Genomic DNA, 15935 nt, shown 5'->3' with positions numbered 1-15935 from the left:
ATTACTGTAGAAAAACGACTGCTGGTGCAGGTCCGTTCTTCGTGTTCTTCATGTTCATCATCAGCAGCAGCAGCAGAAACCGAGTGTGGGAAAACTCGAATTTCTTCTTCTCTGGCTCTCCTCAGCCCCCCAGACTCTCGACACCTATTCTATGAGTCCCCAACACTCTATATATACTCCACAGGATCAAGAAGTCTCGCTGTAACTCGAGATAATTCTCTCTTAACTCGGTTTGATGAAAAAATATTCTGGGAATATTTTCTTCCCTAATTTAGCTTCTCACTCGTAGATTTCCATCCTGGTCACTCTAGAAATGTTTACACACGACCCACAATGTTGCTAGAGCCATCATGCATGAGCAGAACACGCTCAAATCTTCTCCAATGCCGTGTTCAACCCGTGTTTCCCTGTTTTGCATTCCGTGAATTATCCAGCTAATTCTGGCCAAATTTGACCTAACCAAAAGCCCAAAACGTGTTTGCTAGCACATATCACAACTTCCTACCAAAAATCAGCCATTGAATCGCCCTAGAACACGTTCAAAAATTCCAACAAAACATCTGCCAGTTGATAGTATTTTTTTCCCGCCAATTTTTGGTTTTTGAATTTGGTAAGAAGATATCCTCCCCCCTAACCAGAACTGGGGTGCGAATAGCAGCTGCCTTTGGGGTGACCTGGGGTGCCCCTTAGTAATTGAGGTGCGCCTTATCCAACGGTGAGAGTCCGAATAACACGTGTCCTCCGGGCTTTTACCAACTTTTCGAGCCGAATTTTCCAAAAAATGTTTATTTTCCAAAGGTGCCTACAAACACATAAAACACCAAAATTAGTACAAACTCGAGTGCCAACAATATATAGTATTGAGATCAAAATAAACACAAAAATGTGTCTATCAAGTTCACACTGGCTCCTAAGTCAAGTAAATCTTTTTCTACCCGGAAGTTACCTATTGTGCAAGCAATGGTAGGAGAACCTGGGACTTTGTACTTTGGAGTTGTGGTGTTCTGAATTATTGAACTTACGTGACTAGCTAAAAAGGCAATGGACGCTGAGTTTTCGCTTTCGCGTACACATATCCTTAAGGAACTTGGCATAAGCAGGAATTTGCCTAATTGCATCTAATAAGGGAAGGTTTATGGTAACTTTCTTAAAAACCTCCATTATGTCATTAAAGTTCGATTCCTTCTTTGTTGGTACTAATAGCTGAGGAAATGGGGCTCTAGGACTAAACTCATACCTTTCAGGAACCGAATTCACATCATCAGAAACTTTATCAGTCTCTTCAGCTACTGGTTTCGAGAGGTGAGATCCTGAGGGGTGAACTACAGTATGTTCACTATCGGGCATGGTTACCTTATTGTCTACAAATCTACCACTTCTAAGGGTTCTAACAACATTCAATTGATTCGATGGTTTTGCACCTAATTCATGAACTCCTCTAGGGTTGGGTTGTGTTTGACTAGGAAACTTACCTTTTTCTCTCAAAGAATCACTTATCAGACAACCTGGGTTTTTAACTCGTAAATAGCCTGACTATTTTCTTGTCCTATCCTGTTACTAGCTTGTAGACTATGTTCTATGGATAACTGGAATTTTGCAGTTTGCTGAGTTAACAAGGCGAGAGATTCTCTAAAATTAGGATTTCCTTATCTGACTGATTCTGAAACTGATCTAGTCCTGAAGGATTCTTAGTATATCCAAAACCCGGGGGAGCATTAGAATTACTAAACTGACCTTGACTTTGGCCCTTAGACCACGAAAGGTTCGGATGGTTTCTCCAACCAGGATTATAGGTTTCTGAATATAGGTCAATCTTTTGACGGTTATCAAATCTAGTGTTATTATAAAGAGCATTGGCCTGCTCTTCAATATTCTGGCCTTCCCAAAAAGGCTCCACTCTACCACTAGTCTGGCCCACTTCTAAGGCTTCTAACCTTTTTGCTATAGCAGCAATTTTGGCATCTGATTCATACCCTCCTTCTACCCTATTAACGTTTCCTCTACTTAAAAGAATTGTTTTCTGGGGTGCCCTACTATTTTCCCATTGCTGGTTTTTTTCAGCGATTTCATTAAAAACTTCCATCGCCGCATCAACATTTTGGTTTTCAAATCCACCAGTGCATAGAGACTCAACCATGGTCGTTGTGGAATAATCTAAACCCTCATAAAGGATCTGAACTAGCCTAACCTTTTCTAAACCATGATGAGGACACTGGGATAATAAATCATTGAACCTTTCCAAATACCTATATAAAGATTCTCCCTCTTGTTGTGAAAATGTGCATATTTGCGTCCTAATAGACGATGTTTTGTGCCTAGGGAAAAACTTATTGAAAAAGGCAGATGTAAGTTGTTCATATGTCTCAATTAACTCGGAGTCCAAACTATACAGCCACGACTTGGCCTTATCTTTCAGGGAAAATGGGAATAACCTAAGTTTCAAAGCATCATCATCTAAGCCTCTAATTCTTAGAGTACTACAAATTTCCTCAAAATCCCTAACATGGTAATAAGGGTTTTCATTTTCTTTCCCTAAAAAGATTGGGAGCATCTGTAAGGTCCCAGGTTTCAGTTCGTAGGGTGCCTCCGTTTCAGCTAACTTAATACACGAAGGACGGGTAGTCCTAGTTGGATTCAACAAAGCTTTCAAAGTTTCCATTTCTGGCGTTATCGGAGCAACAAGGATTCTCTCCTCAGTCAAAGAACGTTCAAAAACAGACTCTTCAAAAGCCGGACTTTCTAGATTAAGGTAATCGAGACGCTTCGAACTACTAGGTTTCTCTTTAACAAATATACCTAGTGCGTCTTTTTTACGTTCAAGCATACAATAGAATTTTCTAAATTGGAAGGGTAAGCAAACACATATCAAGGCCGACTCAACCAAATCAAACCTATTGATTTCTAGCAAATAAAAAGCATGATGGCTCCACTTAGATTGTTTCTAGACCAGCTTCTAATCCTTCGAACGAGAATTCATTACAATTTAAGAAAACCCCTTTGGAATCAATCCGAGTTAACGTAAGTTGAATAAAGGCGAGGGAAGCTCGGTGGAGATTTGATACCCAAGGCCTCACCGGTATTACAAGGCGGCGCAGTCACGCATTCAACTTACAGAAACCGTCAAGAACTTCGAAGTATGCTTAAAAGAGTAACCAATATTTTTCGAATGACTTTCCTGTTAAGCTCGTTACCCTATCGGTCTCGTTCTAGTCAAAATTTTAGGCTTAGGTTCGCGTAGGTTACGTGTTCCTAAAGCGGGCAAGAAGAGAACGGTGATGAAATCCGAACCCTTATCTTGTATGGCCAGGCCTTGCTCTTTACTAGAAAAATAAATGTCTGTATTCAGTCCTCAACATATATGCATACGAAGGAGTCCAGTAACTCGCTGACAGGGGATTCACGAGTGTTTAGAATCTTACCTCCCGTTCCAGACGGGGGATAAATCGGTTGTAGTCGACTCGGGCCACTGACTCCGATGTCTAGTGTACGAACCCAAGGTGCAGAGACAATATCGTAATTGTCCTCCTTCTCTGCAAACAGTTTATATTTAAAGTACCCTTCCGTAGGGTAATAAAAAAAATAATGTCCCAAAGTCCAAAAGTCCAAAAATCCAAAAAAAATAAAGAAAAATTACAAAAATAATGAACCCTAATACAATTTAAATTAGATAGTGGTAAAAGTGGTTCGATTCTCAGACTTGTGAAGGATATTAATTAGACTTAAATTATAATATTAAAATAGAAAACTCACTAAAAATTATAGCAAACTCAATCAAAGATGATATCAATACTAAAACAAACACTGAGGATAAGATTCCACTATTTTCCAAGTTCAAAGTGATTAAACCAATACTTATATTTATGCAATTTTCTTGTTTAATTTGATTCTAAAATATTGCAACGAGTAGATTTTCAAAAGTAATAATTGTAAATACCAAGTATGAAGCATCAAAAGTCTTAAAACTAAGCATACTCCATCAAAATAGATCACAATCACTCAAATAAAAATCATATTCAATAATAGTTCAAGGCAAATAATCATATAATTATTGCAAATAAAAAGATAAAATAGAATATACCACTTTTTGTTGGAAAGATAGCTTCCTCTATCGCCTCAGCAATGGGGTTTATCTCCTCATATTTACCATGATCTCAAAATATGTGTTTGTTGCTCAAAAGATGATTAAAAGAGTGAAAAGCAGTAACACAGACTGTTTGCAACAGTGTATTGGTGTTGCAAAACAGCTGTTACAATGGAACTGTTATAGAAAAACTGTTGCTTTGTCGCTGATTTTAAGACCCTGGAATACGACTGCCCTGCACAACTTAATGTTCTTCAGCTGTTAAACAACGACACTGTTCTGTGACTGTTTCCTGTGCGTCAATGTTCTTCGCGTTCTTCTTCTTCTTCAGCAACAGCAGCAGCAGAAACAGAGTTTGGTAAAGCTCTGATTTCTTCTTCTATGGCTCTCCTTAGGTTCCCAAACTCTCGACACCCCTTCTATATGACCCAAGACATCTATTTATATCAAAAATACCGATTAAGTCTCTCCCAAATCTTCCGAAATCCCTTTCCTTCTCTTCACGACCAAGTTGCGGCAATTTCTTGTTTTAGAATTTCTACGCGTTTCTGAGCTTTCCTTTTTATTCTAAACTCTTCCTTAGATAGATACAAATCTTTGGGAAGGTTTACAGTGCTTTAATCTCTCTAAAATTCCCTAAAACAGGTCACACACGTGACTTTCCATATTTTCTGTTGTGAGAAAAATCCGTCGATTGAGCCCAGTCTAATCGATTTAAACACCCATATCAGATTCCTAGATCCATAAGGAGTCTATCCTATGAAAATCAGAGGTTTAATCGACCTCAAACTCCTCCAAATCACGATTGCCAAAACTGTTCTTCACTGCACTATTTTCCTGCCAAAACCTGGTTTTTGAAATGTTGAAGATGGTTGCCCCTTATCCAGTGTAGGGGTGCGATTAGCAACTGCCTGGAAATGGGATGCCCCTTAGTAATTAGGTTACCCCTTATCCAAAGTGAGAGTCTGAATAGCAAATTTCCTCCGGGTGCTTTCCGACAACTTTTCGAGCCAATTTTTTCCAAAAATGTTTATTGACCAAAAATACCTACAAATAAATAAAACACCATAATAAATACAAAAATGAGCCCTAACAATATATAGAATCGAGACAAATCGGATATAAAAAATGTGTCTATCAGTTGTCTATTCAAAAAGAAAAAAAAAGTTATTATTATTATTATCGTTGTTCAATAAAATCGACCGATGGTTCCCTTGTATTTTTTGTGTATTACGCTTTGTTTTAATTTTGTAGGTTTATTGAAATCATGTGATAAGAAAGAAGGCAGTTGGTGTCTCAATCCATTACTTGGTGTTGATGCACTTTAAGTGCAGCAATGACACACATCTCATGTCCTTTGGATTACAGGGAACAACCAAGTGAAATAGCTGGGATTACTGAAGCATCAGCCATCTACTACTAGGGGAAGTCACTAAACCTATAGTTGGGAAAGTACAAGAGCACCTGGGTCTGTACCTAGGCCCACCATCTTCTATACCTCATGACCTAGCAGCTGAAGACTAGGTTAAGCAGTGTGTTTCACGACCAGTTCCTGCACTCCGCGTCCCTGAAGAGCTACTAATTATCACTGCAGCCAAGGTTCCTGCCAAACCACAAATTGTGATTGCGTGCCAAGGGTTTGGTCAGTCAAAGCCAAAAGGAAGATGAACACTCGAGTTAGGAAACGATAAGAAACAGGGAAGAATGAAGTCAGTTTCATGTCGAGAAAACAGGTTAGAGATGTGAGGTTTTGTCATTGATTCTCGGGTAAATGGAGATATTTGGACATGGATTTCGAACCTGAGGCATGGGTTTGTGTTGGGTTTGTGCTAGAACGAAGTTGACAGCGAAGGGAAGAAAGGGAAGTTGCTGTTGTTGTTAACTTCAGTGAATGGGTACAATCTGTGATGAATGTTTTAGAAGTTTGAATGATTATGAGCCATGGGTTTGTGTGATTGAACTTGTACTGTGCAGGGAAGGAGGTATATAATGGCTTGGAGATCAACCTGAATGTTGTATCTCCATCATCAGCAGAATGCAGACAAGGCGTTTATGTAAATGTCTGAACTAATACCAGCTTAGTCGGTCAGGTTATCCATGGGCTCTGTTGAGTATTTAAGTCGTGTTTGAGTGAGAGCTTAGAAACTAAGAAGGAAGTGGCATATTGGGTGTTAATCATTTAATGAAATGGGAAGAGTTTGAGCTCGGAAGAATCACTGCTCCAAGTTTGCCATGGGAGTTGTTTTGGTTGTTTTGGTAGATGCTGAGAAGCACGGGACTACAATATGGGAGTTGTTTTGGTTGTATTTCTTGGCCGGAAAATCAGTAAAAGAAAGTGACTTCGCTGTGATTGATGTGGGCTGTTTGATAAAAGATTTTGGGTTCTGGAATATAAACAAAGTGGAGTTTGAGCTGGGAATGATTGAGATGAGCCTGGCACGAGAAGACAATGAAGACCCAACAGTTCTGTCTTGGTTTTTGTGGAGCTGTTAGCATGGCTCGATGGCTGTATCTGAGGGTTACTTGGCAGGAGTTAGTAGATGTTTTCGACACCAGCAGTGAGAGGAAACTTGGATACCAATATCTCAATTTTGGAAAGAATATCTTGCCGTGAAAATAGCCAGGAAAGGGTGTCTTGGCCTTTATTTTTCTTGGATGAATGGCTATAGATGGAACTAGGAAAGTAGGGTTGTTACCAGATTCGAATTTGCAGGACTTTGAAGTTATAAAAGCTACAGCAAAACACCGCAGATAAATATCATCTCATACCCCCTTGCCGCAGTTCACAACCAACAGAGAGAGGAGCTCTCTGCTCCTCTCCAAACCCTAATCCACCATCTCCATCATCATCTTCATACACCCATTACCACCTGCATTACCTTCCACTGCATATTCACCCACCATTTCCATTCATATCACCACTCCACCTGCATACCATCCACACCATCAGCACCAGGTCCTGTCCAAGTCCGCCACAATCTGCACTACCACCAGTTCGCCTCACTTTCACTTGTTCGCAGCAGGACCTGGATCTGACGAGCACTCCATCTCCACCAGCATACAGCCAGCAGAGAGCACAGACAATACATCCCCAACAGCAGCAGTTCACATACGCCATCACCACTCCATTACCAACAGGCCATACCTTTGCCAACACCATCAGTCCATATCAACTTCAACTGCAGCTGTTTGGTTTCGTATTTCTGTTTTCTATTTGCTTATTCGTTTTCCATGAACTCCACCAGTAGCTAAGCATATTTGATTGGGGACGATTTCGACGTCCGAACATGAACTCGAAGTGATATTTAAAACTGCATGTTTTCTCGCAATCTTCTTGTTATTGTTCATTCTCTACCGTGCCAATATTGTTTATGTGAATTGTTTCTCAATCGTTTAAGTTGCAAATTTAATGGTTGTTTGATAGTTTTATTGCTAGTTAGGAATTCTTCGACTCGTAATTGTCTAGAAAACCTAAACACAAGTAACACTATATGGGTATTGACGATGGGACTTTGTTAAATACTCGTGTGTAGAGATTGACACTAATAGATGAGTCGAGCTTATGTGTTTGTCACTAGGAATAGCCTATCTCACAGAACTTAATGCATTTGATTGAGTCACACCTAAAGAGCGTACTTCTAGGAAACTTGATAAGTAGAATCCGGTAGTCGAACGCTTCCGTGTCCGGTGAAATAATTAGATTTGCGGAGTATTTGAGCGTACTAAATATTCTAGGGTTATTAGTAATGGGTACTTTGCAGAAACTAGCTACATCAATAAGATTCATGTTTTGTGACCGAGAAAGAGTCTTTAATCATTCTCATCCCAATTGTTTACATTCATTCAGAAATTGAATTGACAACTTTGGATCAACTCTCCCTTGGGACGATTCTGCTTATCCGTATACTAGTAGTTAGTTTAAAGAGAAGTAAGGAATTTATTTTTGCGAGTTCGACACCTCGTCAGGAATCTGCAACAGTGATTTCTTTGACGACGAAATCTTCATTACTAGTTACAAGAAATTTGAGCAAATTGTTCCTAGTTTGGGAGCATATCTTTCTAAAGAAGAAAAATAAACTAAATGGTTGGATATTAATTCCGATAAAAACCATTTTTCCTCCGACTTAATCGGATCTTATTCATATTTGTATTTGTCTTACTCTGGTAATCCTTATCTTTCTTTTATCTGATTTCTCGGTATTGTAACTTTACGGTATGTTTTTGTTACTTTGTATTCTCTAATTTTCGATCTTAAACTCTTTGTAACCTCGAATTTCCATTAATGAAAAGGCTCCTTATTTGTCAAAAAAAGAAAAAAAAATGTTGGGACCTAAGATCATCTCCAAAGGTTAAAATTTTTTTTTTACTTTTGGTGCTAGATAGGTTTTATTGGCGGAGCAGCTGTTCGGTTGCAAAAGGTTTAGGATGCATATGGTCAAAAACTTTGATATTGAATCTCAAGACCCAAAAATTATAAATAGTCTGTATCCAATAGGGTCTTATGTTTAGGATTGAGAGCATGAGATAGAAAAAGTCATATGCTGAGTCTAGTGGTGGTTCAACTTCAAAAATCATGGCCTATTACCTTGATTCAAGTCGTGGTTTAAGAGGTAGCTTGAAGAAAAGCTTGAATCAAAATTGAAGCGCGAAATGGTCTTGCACAATTTTTTTGATTTTACACGAAACTCACCGCAAATGATTTTCGGAAATTGACTTTTTGTAGTTGATACAGGTGTATCCCTACTCCTCTTAGGAACTTAGTAAACCTCAAAATAAGTTGAGGTAAGAATCTTATATTAGTAAGAAAACCTTATTTAGATAGAATTCCTAGTTAGAAAGAGTTGTTTTCGTCAACACTCTTAGTTTAGGAAATAAATTCCTAATAGAAGACCTTGTCGGATGAGTACGATGACAATATATAAATAGGGAGGTATGGTTGTTAACTAAACACATAAATCTATAAAAATATTATAGACAAATACTTGTGTTATTGTCAAAGGCAAGCTTAGCAAACAGTTTAGGGTTAACTACTGTTTAGAGAGATTGTGAGCGTAACAAAGAGAGAATTGTAAATCATTTTCTTGTTCATAATATAGAGAAGATATATTTCTTCGAATTAGTACTTTATGTTCTATTTTCTAAGTTTCTGTTTATTATTATTCTGAATTTCGCCTCTATAAAAATGGTCACAAGGTACAGAGATCATATGTATCAAGTTGGTATCAGAGCAAGGTTAGTTTTAGGGAAGATCCCTGTGGTTTATGGTTTTCACCAGATCTCTCTATATAAATCTTGGTAAGGTACTCGAGAAGCTAGAAGACGTTAGGAGAACAAGGGGATCAAGAATGACAAAATCAGATGATGATCCTAAGCAAAGAGAACCACAAACTATGGAAGAAAAGGTGGCTCCGCTACAAACAAACATGACGTTGATTCAAACCATCCTTGAAAAATTTACTGAATGTATTCGTTCTTATACACCCAAGTAGAAGACGAAGAAAAAGGTTTCGCCTTCACCTAGGGTTTCAGAAGATTTAGAGGAAGAATAAGAAGATAAAGAAGAAGAGGATGACGAAGAATAAGAAAAAGAAGGTGAGCTTCTTAAACGTTCTACTTCAACTAAACTTCATCGTAAGAATCTGAAAATTGATTTTCGTATTGATATTCCGATTTACAATGGCAGTGTCGATGTAGAAAAATTGGATGATTTGATTGAACATCTAGAAACATATTTTTCTTTCTTTAAATATGGTTCAAAGGAAAAGATTGTTTTCGCGGCATTAAAGCTACAAAAGCATGTTCTAACCTGGTGGAAAGCTTATCAAAGACAAAACCTAGGTAAGGGACTATTGTCATGGAAAAGATTCAAGGCAGTTGTAAGGAAACACTTTTATCTGGTTGGCTACCTTGGGGATAGGCGGTTCAAGTGGTACAACTTAAAGCAGTCCTACAACCAAACCATACAAGAATATACTATCGAATTTCAGAATTAATCTATGGTTTTGGATTTAGACTTGGGAGATTATGTTATCTATATGAAGTATATCGCCGGGTTCCATGAGTATATACGAAGGAGTTGAAGATGTTTTCAGTTGATACCATTTCCGAAGAAAGTATAAAAACTAATGTCATCGAAGGCTAACTTAAGAAATCTGATTCAAAGGGAAATACTAAGGGGAAATCTGGAGGTACCACTGTGAAAGGAGGTGACAGGAGCAAAGAAGAAGGGAAGTCTATTGACAATCAAGGTTTGACTTGCACCCATTGCAAACAAACAGGTCGCATTATCGACAAGTGTTGGGTAAAGAACCATCATCTAAAACCCAAAGGGTTACAAAGGAAAGAATCCAAGAAGGCAGCACTAGTCGCTCAAACTTCAAAAGAAGTCCAAGGACTAACTGAACCCAATTCAAAACTCTCTCTTATGACATGGAAAAAAGAAAGACATATAAGGATGACCCTAGGGAGCGTCTCTTCACAGTGAAGATGCAAGTTAAAACATCATTAGTTGATGTTGTTATTGACATGTGAAGTTGGAAGAATTTACTTTCAAATTCATTGGTGAAGAAGTTAGGATTAAAAAGGTTCAAACATACAAAATCATACCTTTTAGGATGGCTTCAAAAATAAAGGGGCTTACAAGTTATACAGTAGTGCACGTTCAAATTTGCTCTAGATGAGTCATACATTGACGAAGTTATATGCGACGTAGTTCCTTTGGATGTCTGTCAGGTAATACTAGGTAGTCCTTACCTATGGGATAGAGATGCGACTCTACGTGGGAGGGAACAAAACTATACCTTTACCAAAGGTTGGGAAAGTTTTGTGATTCGGGCTATGAATTCTCCTCTTGAGGGAGCAAGCTTGATCACATCCACTCAAGCTAAGCGGTTGGTGAATGCTAGATAAGGGTGCACAGGAACCGAGCCGGACCATCCCGGAACCGGTGGAACCGTACCTATTTTTGTAAAGAACCGAGGAAGGGGGTACAAGTACCGGTCAAAAAAATAGGAACCGGGGCTAAGAAGGTACAGGTACACGGTCCTACACTAGTCTCGTACCGTCCCGGACCGAATGTATCGAAGAATTATAACTATTGGATTTAGGGGTAGTAGACTAATGATAGCCATTGGATTTGGGGGTGGTAGACTAATGATAGCCATTAGATTTAGGGGTGGTATATATAGAAAAACTTGGCTAGGGTTTCTCATTTTACTTATGCTTCGAACATCCGCTGTATTCATTGTAGAAAAATATGGCGCAATTTCTCTGCTTCCAGAACATCTGAACATTAGGATTTTGAGAAATCTTTAGAAGATTTTCACCAAGTTCTAAATTATCTTCTATCTTTGAATGTGGACAAACACGTTGCATCTTCTACTGGTTTCCTTGTACAAATTCTAGGCAGCCTCTCCACCTGTTGTTAAATGAATGGACAAAATTGTTCTTTAATGGCCTTATCTTTGTGCAGAACTTTCACTTCAATGGAAGTTTCGATACCGTTGTGATGCTCTAATTTGACCCATGCTCTGTTGTCTTGTTGTTCTCTCCTTCTTCTCCTCTGAAGCTCCAATCCTTGATATCCATGTCCGTTTTCAATAGGAAATTTTCACGGATTTTTTTTGGTCTGGAACCGAGACTAGTACCGAAACCGTACCTGGTACCGCACGTGTACCGAATGTTACCGGAACCGAGGTACAGGGTACATGTACCGATCCAAAATTTTGGAACCGAGGTTAGGGAGGTACAGGTACTCGACCTCGGCAAGAACCGAGCCGAACCGTACCGTGTGCACCCTTAATGCTAGCACAAAATTATTCTTCTTGTGATTCGTTCTCTTAAGGAGAAACTGAGTAGAGTTTGTTTAGCAGCCTTGACTACACAACAAGAAGACGAACTAGAAAGGTTGAAGTTGAAATATAAAGAGTTATTTTCAGATGTCATGAGTTTACCGCCAAAGAGGAGTGTGGATAATGAGATCATGTTGAACGGGGAGAGTTCTCTACCTAATGTAGGTCTTTACCGCACGTCCATAGAGGAATCTGATGAGATCAAGAAACAAGTCCAGGAACTTCTAGGATTAGGAATGATAGTTCCAAGTGCTTTACCTTGTGGATCAGCGGTGTTGTTGGTACCAAAGAAAAATGGAGGATGGTGTATGTATATAAATTATAGAGCATTGAACAAGATCACTATCAAGAATCGTTACCCTCTACCTAGGATAGACGACATGATAAATCAGTTGAAAAAAACTCGAGTCTTTACAAAGTTAGATTTAAAATACGGATACTACCAAGTGAGAATTCGAGAAAATGATACATGGAAGACTACTTTCAAAAACAAGGCTTGTTCGAATGGTTGGCGATGCCTTTTGGATTGTGTAATGCTCCAGCAACGTTTATGCATTTGATGAATGATTTGTTACGACCTTTTATAGAAGATTTTATTATTGTATACTTGGATGATATCCTAGTATACATCAGAACTTGGAAAGAACATCTCGTTCACTTTGATAAGGTGTTTAATATGTTACATGAAGGCCAGCTGAAGTCGAACGGAAAGAAGTGTGAGTTTGGAAAGGAGAAGTTGGTGTATCTCGGATTTATTGTTGGTGGTGGACAACGGAAGATTGATCCAAAGAAGGTTGAAGTGATCACTAAGTAGCCTCGACCTAGTACTGTAAATGAAATCAGGAGTTTCTTAGGGGCTTGCACATAAAGTTTATCTAGCATTTTTAGACTACTGCAAGATCACTATATAGTTTGACGGGAGCTAAGGAAAAGTTTGAATTGCAACAAACCCATGAAGACGCTTTATAGTTACTAAAAAAGAAGATTTCAGAAGCAACGGTATAGGCGTTGCCTAACTTACAACGTACTTTTGAAGTTGAGACCGACGCTTCTAACTATGCAATTGGAGGAGTGTTGTTGCAGAATTATAAACCAGTAAAGTACTATTCAGAATTGTTTTCAGGTGCTATTAAGAACTACGCACCTTATGAAAAAAAAATTTATGCTTTATATCAATGTATCAAGCATTGGCGAGTGTATCTCTTAGGTAAAGAAGTAGTGGTACATTCAGATCAGAAACCATTTGAGTATCTACATGCACATACGAAACCACAACAAGCCCAACACGTGAAGTGGATGTCTTACTTGATGAATTTCAACATTCTCTTAAGTACAAGAAGGTAGTAACAAATAAGTTGGCAGATATGTTGTCTTGTCCACCAGTCTGAGCATTAATGGTGGCCATGAGAATTTAGCCGATTGTTCATCAAGAGTATGTAGAATCATACGCATCTAGCAAGGACTTCAAGAAGGTGTAAAGATTGGTTTGAAAGGTGAGTTTGAACTCTGGAATTGATTGTTATACAAGGGTCAGTTACTTCGCATTCCAGAAGATGAAGATCGTTTACAATGGTTGAGAGAGGCACACACATCCCGAGTTGTTGGACACTTTGGGGTGAATAAAACTCTATTTAACCTTCATCGTTATGTCTTTTGGGCAAAAATGCAAGATGATGTGGCTAAGTTAGTAAGAGTGTGTAAGTTGTGTACCACATACAAACCTTCCAACATGAAACGTGAGTTATATCTACCATTAACAGTACCATCAAGGCCTTGAGAGAGTATTTCTATGGATTGTGTTGGTAGGTTACCAAAGAACAAGTCTGGTTATGATTACTTATCCGTTGTGATCGACCGATTCAGAAATATGATTGCATTAATTTCATGTACAAAGACGGTAATGGGAGTCGATGCAGCAAAGCTCTTCTTTGAGCATGTGTTTAAGCATTTTGGTTTACCTACTTCGATTATTTATGATAGGGATAGTCGATTTCTAAGTCACTTTTGGGATTCTTTATGGAAGATGATGGACACTAGGTTGAATAAAAGTACAAATTTTCATCTACAGACATACGTACAGATAGAAGTGGTCAACAAGACTATGGTTCAAATGTTAAGGGGATATAATTCCAAGCATCCTAAAACTTGGTATGAGAGTTTACCATATCTACAGTGTTCTTTCAATAGAGCAGTTCATAGTTCTTAAGGAAAATCTTCTTTCAAGACGTGCTATGGTTACTTACCACCTAGCCCCTTTGATCTATTATTTTCTAGTGACACCTCAATGAGGGGAAGGAAGGAAGTGAACGACAAAAGGAACTGAAGTTGTTGGAGAAGATATCTCAGATTCACGCGACTGTGGAAGCACAATTAAAGGACCCAGATACAAAGCAAAACATGACAAGAATCTTGTGCCTTGTAATTTCGGTATCGGCGGTATGGTTAGGTAAGGAACGACTAAATGGGAAAGGTAAGAAGTTGAAGCCAGTGAGATACGGGCCGTTTCGTATTCTCGATCAGATTGGTGACAATGTATTTCGTATGGTTTTACCACCTTATATAGGAATGTACTCGATTATAAATGTTGAATACTTGAAGTTAATTGAACCATCATTACTGGATGACGACGACGACACTATGATCTTACCAGGAGTAGAAGACTTATGGTTTGATAGAGAGGAAGAACTCAAGGAAGACTGCATATTGGAGCGAAGAGTGACCAAAACACGACAAGGAGAGAAAGAATCTTTTCTAATTGGATGTAAAGGTCAAGTTCTAGAAAGGCCAAGTGTTGTAACAAGGAAAAGGGGACTCTTGAGTTCCCTAACCTTGATTTTTAACTTTCACAGGAGTTCAAGTTCTTAAAAGGGGGACCCATGATACAGGTGCATCCCTACTCCTCTTAGGAACTTAGTAAACCTCAATCTAAGTTGATGGAAGAATCCTTATTAGGAAGGAAACCTTATTTGGGCATAATTCCTAGTTAGGAAGAGTTTTGTTTTAGGAAACACTCGTAGTTTAGGAGATAGATTCCTAATAGAAGACCTTTTCGGATGAGTACACTGAAAGTCTATAAATAAGGAGGGTTGGTTGTTAACTAAACACATAGACCTAGAGAAATATTGTAGACAAATACCTGTGTTATTTTCAAAGGAAAGCTTACAAATAGTTTAGGGTTAACTACAATTTAGAGAGATTGTGAGCATAACAAAGAGAGAATTATAAATAGTTTTCTTGTTCATTATCTAGAGAAGATATATTTCTTTGAATTACTACGTTATGTTATGTTTTCTAAGTTTCTGTGTATTATTATTCTGAATTTCGCCTCTACAATAATAGTCACCAAGGTACAAAGATCATACGTATCACTAGTGGTTGGCCCACCGATAGATATCAATGGTTGATATACTTTGTGCTAAATGATTTAATGGTTTTCTTGTGGATACTAGGGGTGAGAAACAAATGCTTCGATGCGGATCTGGTATCCCATACCCAGTCTATTCAAATGGCGGATTTGAGATTTGTATTCACGTCCAATCTATTATCCGTCGGATTTGACGTATGTGGGATGAGGGGATAAGCATTCTAAATATGAGCGGGTTTAAAGAAAAAAATGAAAAATAGATAAATAAAAAAAGTAATGTAACTAAGTTTTGTAATTTATACTATTGAGATTTAAGTAACTACGGCATAACAAGAGTAAGATAACGTCTTTTCAATAACCAAAAGTTAAATATTCATTTATATAAAGCCTCTGATCTATCCAAAATTGATACTTCTTGAATATCTTTGAGAACTTTCAATGCACCTGCAAGATGAAAAGTTATTAGATATATGTTTAAAAGAAATCAAAACGTACTAAGTAGGAACAAAGTTCTCTTAAGAAAATAGACTACACCCTAATCAATAGGAAATTATATATATTACCTACCAATTTGCTATAATATGTATGATACCAACATTATTTTTAAGGTCGGGTGTCCAATAGATAAGTGATGTTGTAC

The 15935-nt window shown here is 38.2% G+C and overlaps 1 pseudogene; it reads left to right on the top strand.

Moving 5' to 3' along the window:
• Positions 1–2195: 2195 nt before the first annotated feature.
• Positions 2196–2295, top strand: LOC113292110 (annotated as a pseudogene).
• The last annotated feature ends 13640 nt before the right edge of the window (positions 2296–15935 follow it).

The sequence above is a fragment of the Papaver somniferum genome, chromosome 6, assembly GCF_003573695.1.
Source record: "Papaver somniferum cultivar HN1 chromosome 6, ASM357369v1, whole genome shotgun sequence".
In the NCBI taxonomy this organism is placed as follows: Eukaryota; Viridiplantae; Streptophyta; class Magnoliopsida; order Ranunculales; family Papaveraceae; genus Papaver; species Papaver somniferum.
This window is presented reverse-complemented; position numbering and strand designations above follow the sequence as displayed.